Genomic DNA, 6000 nt, shown 5'->3' with positions numbered 1-6000 from the left:
CTCATGCTCAGAGACGTAATCTCAGAAAACGCTTCCGGACACTGGAAGAGTTGTTACAATTTCAGGCAGTTCTAGGCGCCGTTCCGGCGCTGTCATCCTAAAATGCGCGATTCACATGTTTCGGCTTCGAATAAACTTCTTTAACTTCCTTGTAGTTCAGCTGAGATAGCGGGGGGCCAATGCAGTGATCCATTAGGAGGGTAGTAAACTCCTGAGAATTATTGGGAACTGTGGAGAATCAAAGTATATACAGGCTCAGCCCTGAACGGTTAACACAATTGAATTAGAAAATTCTTAATAAATGCCAAAGGAGTTTAGAGGTCACGGGAAGACTTGCCTTAGTGTAGCCTAGGCATTTTTGGGTCTGGAATGAACGCATCTAGGAAGAAATCATGTCTCTTATCTCTAGTGCATGGCACACAGTAGGTACCCAGTAATCCTTTTGCAAAATTTGTATCTTCCAGTTGGTTTTTAAACCTAAGCACATTATTTTTGGCCTTAACTTACATATCTTGTTTTCAGTGTTAATCGTTCCAACCCACGGTAGTAATTTTGGATCAAATCCCATTAATCATCAAATTATATAGTCTATCTACAACGTTAATTTCTAATGGCTGAAACCTCCAGTCCAGTGTTGAGAGCAGACAACCTTGTCTTGTTCTGATTTTAGAGGGGAAAGCACTGTCTTTTCCTTAAGTATGATGTTACCTGTAGGCTTTTCGTGGATGCCCTTTATCAAGTTAAGGAAGTTCTCTTCTCTTCCTAGTGTTGAAGGTTTTTATCATGAATGGATATGGATTTTTTCCCCAAATGCTTTTTCTTTATTCACTGAGATGATGATGTGGTTTTTGTCTTTTATTTTCATGCTATATATTTCTTTCTTTGAAATATTGAATATTGGATAAGGGTAAGGCAAAGCTTGTAATATCTCACTAGAGTTCTTTCTCCTAGAGAAATAAAGATTTATTTCATTTAGGGTGTAGGCTCTGTGGTGTGGTAGAGTGCAGAGATTCGGAATGAGGCTTGCAATTTAATTGTCATAAGACCTTAGAGACGGGGGAGAGAGAAATGGGGAAACGTAGGTCAAAGGATACGAACTCTCAGTTATAAAAAGAATAAATTCTGAGGATTTAATGTACAGCATGGTGACTATAATTAATAAAATGGTATCGTATGTTTGAAAGTTGCTGAGAGTAGATCTTAAGCATTCTTAACCACACATGTGTAAACTATGTGAAGTGATGGATGTGGATATTAACCTTGGTAATCATTCCTATATATATATCATATATATATGTATATATATATATATATATATATATATATATGATATATATATAAAACTATCACATGTATATGATTTATACGTAGATGTATATCAAACCATCACTTTAAACAATTATATTTGTCAACTATTCCTCAATAAAACTGGGGGGGGAAGACTTTGGAGAGTTACTCTGTGAACTGCATTTTCTCACCTATAAAAGGAGGATAGTAATGCTTATAGGGTGATTTAAACTATATATACAGTGTCTCTTCATTCATTCACATAATAGATTTTCAGAATGAAATTCACATTAAATATATGGCAGGGCTTCCCTGGTGGCTAAGTGGTTAAGAATCCGCCTGCCAATGTAGGGGACACGGGTTCAAGCCCTGGTCCGGGAAGATCCCACATGCCGCGGAGCAACTAAGCCCGTGAGCCACAACTACTGAGCCCATGCACCACAACTACTGAGCTTGCGCTCTAGAGCCCGTGAGCCACAACTACTGAGCCCGCGTGCCAAGAGCCCGTGCTCCACAACAGAGAAGCCACTGCCATGAGATGCCCACGCACTGCAACAAAGAGTAGCCCCCGCTCGCCACAACTAGAGAAAGCCTGCGCACAGCAACAAAGACGCAATGCAGTGACAAATAAATAAATAAATATATGTTTGTATGTATGTGTATATATATATATATATATATATATATATATATATGGCAGTAATTTTCAAACTTTTTGTAATACTGGAGCCAGGTTAACAACAACAACAAAAAATCTCACTTGGAATCTCAAATATAAAAATGATCAGTGCAGAGCTGCTCTTGTTCAAGTGCAGGCAGAAGACCTCTAGCCTTAGAACACTTCCCCTATGGTAACAACACATCACACTTTATTGTTTAATTGTCTTGAAAGACTGTAAGCTCACAGTAGAGACTGTGTGTCAGTCTTGTTCATACAATAATACTGTAATGCCTGGCACAAAGTAAGTGCTCAATGAATATTTTTAAAATAAAGGAAGATCTTGATGAGTTAGGTAAGCATCAGACAAGCTGTCACCTTAAATCTGCATCTTACCTTTTTTTTTTTTTTGAAAATCACTTTATTAGACCACTTTGTAAAGCAGAGTTCATAATGCACGACGGCTGTCTCTATTGTAAGCATAGTTGCATCTCTGGAGAGTGTATTTATTTTAGAGAAGTTTCTTTTTAAATTATCAATTTAGCTGATTCTTGCTTTAAGTAATTCTCACAAGAGATCAGAAGCTAAGGTTGAGAAGACTGAAAGAAGAGTGTGTAGGCCTGAGCTTCATCTTTTTTCAAAGGAAGGTCTCATTCATACACAATTCATGTGTTTATGGAGTTCTTACTACATTCAGGCATTGGAGATACAGTAGTGCACAAGGCAGGCAGAGTCCTTGCCCTCATGGAAATTGTCCTAAAACAGCTATAAAAAGGAACCTGACAGAATTGATTGGAAAACTCAATTCTGGGAAATAGGGCTTCCCTGGTGGCGCAGTGGTTGAGAGTCCGCCTGCCGATGCAGGGGACACGGGTTCGTGCCCCGGTCCGGGAAGATCCCACATGCCGCGAAGCAGCTGGGTCCGTGAGCCATGGCCGCTGAGCCTGCGCGTCCGGAGCCTATGCTCCGCAACGGGAGAAGCCACAACAGTAAGAGGCCCGCATACTGGAAAAAAAAAAAAAAATTCTGGGAAATACACTAACGTCAGACCACGGTTTTGATGGAAGAGTACTGTTGAGTACATGAGGGATCCTCTGAAAATAGTTGAAAATCCCATTGTCAGTCATCATGGAGAAACGTAGCTCCTGGGACAAAAGGAGAAATAAATATTGTATTAGGGAAATAAACCTTGGATTAGGAAATGAATTAAATTTTCCTCCTTCTGGTCTTTAAGGGGTTAGTCTGGACTCTGATATTCTGGAATATTACTCAGAATGGTGAGAGAAATTCTGGTTCTCCTACAGGGAGGGAGCCACCCTATAGGGCGCAGGGGTCCCCAACCCCCTGGGGCCGTGGACCGGTACCGGTCCGCAGCCTGTTAGGAACAGGACCGCACAGCAGGAGGTGAGCAGCGAGTGAGCAAAGCTTCATCTGCCGCTCCCCATCGCTCGCATTACCGTCTGAACCCCTCCCCCCCATACACCGGTCCGTAGAAAAATCGTCTTCCATGAAACCGGTCCCTGGTGCCAAAAAGGTTGGGGACTGCTGCTATAGAGGATCAGTGTAGATGGGTGGCCACTTCTGTAAAATTTTCTCCTTTGTTATTGCCTTTATTCTGGAGACTTCAGCAAAGAATTCTTGTAAACTGTAACCTGATCTCTGTTATGCTGTGGGGAATTAGTTTCACACTTAGAGAACCTGGTAAAGTGAATGATAAAAACTAACATTTATACAATGCTTACTGTGTGCTAGGCACTGTCCTAAACGTTTTTATAAATTAGATCCTTTAATTCTGGCAACAACCTTAAGATAATTACTTTCATTAGTCTCATTTACATTTGAGGAAACTGAGGAACAGTCAGGTTCAATGAAAGAAAGCCCTATATCACAAAGCCACTAAATGGTAGAATTGGAATTCAAGCCCAAGCACAGTCTGGCTCTAGAAATCACATCCTTAAACAGCTTTCTACCAGTTCCAGGCCAATGTGAAATTAGCACCAGTGATCTGAGGGGATGGAGGTGGTGGCAGGGGCTATTCATGGCCCTAAAAGGGAAGACGGCTATCAGTAATGAACCAGTGTTTCTGAAAACACAGAGACTGCAGGAACAAACAGTAGAGCTTCAGGAACATAAATGAGATAACAAACCCCCTCCCTGGAATGGGCTGATGTGTGCACAGGACCCTCTGAGGTGTTGGTATCATCCGTAGAGATTTTGCAACTATGGACTTCGAGTTTAACTGCAATCTACTAGCTAGTAAGATCTTGGCAAGGGTTGGGAGTGTCAGAGGATTTGGTTAACAAAGATGAAAAGACGTATTCTTTGGGGAGGAAAAACTAATAAGCAGTCAATTACCATAAAATAAAAAATCTCTATTCTGGAGGTATACAAAGTACTGTCTGAGTAAGTATTCCTGAGAGAATCAGGTAAGGCTGTTAGTATTTGAACTGGAACTCTTAGGATGAGCACATTGAATGTGCGGGCAAGGAGAGAGCAGGCTAAGTATGGCATTCTAAGCAGAAAGAAGAACATGTGTAAGGCAGGAAGGCATGAGGGAATATAGTATTATATTAATGACACAAAATATCTAGATCATTATTTATAACAGAAGAGGGAAGAAAGCTCCTGGAAACTGTTAATGTTATATTAACTATATGGAATATGCTATAGAGAAATATTTATAAAGTAAGTGTAAAATCAGAACACAAAATTGTACATAGATGTGGTTTTAAAATATTTACTTTTGAATAGGTAATACATACACCTGCTCAAAATTCAAAAGATACAAAAGGATATAGAATGAAACATTGTCTCCCTCTTATCTCATTCCTTGGCTACTGAGTTCCCTTCCCCAGGGGCCTCTCCCCTCCAGCTAGTTTTTTGTGTATCCTTCCAGATATACTCTATGCACTTACCAATATGTACACACATACACATTCTTTTAAAACATTTTATAAAAATCATAGCATACTATTCACATTTCTGCACATTGCTTTTTTCACTGAATAATATATCTTGGAGGCTGTTCTATATTAATACATACAAAACTACCTTATTCTTCCCCCCCTCCCCCTCTTTCTTCTTTTGTAGATGCATCCCATTGTATGGATCTACCATAATTTATTCAACAAGACCCTCAGGATATTTATTTAGGTTGTCTTTTGCTATTATGAACATTGATACAGTTAATAGTCTTGCCTATTCATCATTTTGTACATATGTAATAAATATTTAGATATGGAACTGTTGCCTCAAAAGATTTTGTATTTTTATTATTTTTTAATTTGTATATTTTAAATTTTGTTAAATATTGCCAATTTGCCTCTAGAAAGATTAAACCGATTTGTATTACTATTAGCAATATATGAAATGACAAGTTTCCCCCCCCCAAAAAAAAATCAGTGTTAACAGAGTTGTTTTTGCCAATTTCATGATTGAAATGGAATCTCAAGACAATTTTAATGTCCATTTCTCTTATTATGAGTAAGGCTGAATATCTTTTCATATGTTTAGGATCCATTTGTATTTCCTTTTCTGTAAATTCTTATATCCTTTGCTCCTTTGTAATTGTCATTCATTTTTTCTTACTGATTTGTATGAGTTTTAAAAATATTTATATTAAAGAGATTAGCCGTTTGTGATGAGTTGTAAATACTTTTCCCAGTTTGGCATCTGTCTTTGCTTTTGTTCATAGTATTTTTAACCATGTGGAAATTTTTCATACATGAGGTCAAGTCTACCAGTCTCTTTTGCTTATAACTTCTGGTGTTGAGTCACCACAACAGTCTGTATTATTAAAAAAAAAAATTATCCCATGTTTTCCTCTAGTACTTTTTCTCTTAAAATGAAAATGGCTTTGTTTGTTCCAGCTTATTTAAGCAATACGGAAAAATAAAATTTTTTCAAAATCCTACCCCAAGAGACGAAAACTGTTATCATTTTAAGTATACATCCCTCCAGACATCTCTATGTGCACATTTTCTTTCTTCTGCTTTCTTTGGGTTTAATTTATTGTTATATAGATTCTTTTTTAAAATTAATTTTTACTGGAGTAT

The sequence above is a fragment of the Mesoplodon densirostris genome, chromosome 2 (assembly GCF_025265405.1).
Source record: "Mesoplodon densirostris isolate mMesDen1 chromosome 2, mMesDen1 primary haplotype, whole genome shotgun sequence".
Lineage (NCBI taxonomy): Eukaryota > Metazoa > Chordata > Mammalia > Artiodactyla > Ziphiidae > Mesoplodon > Mesoplodon densirostris.
This window is presented reverse-complemented; position numbering follows the sequence as displayed.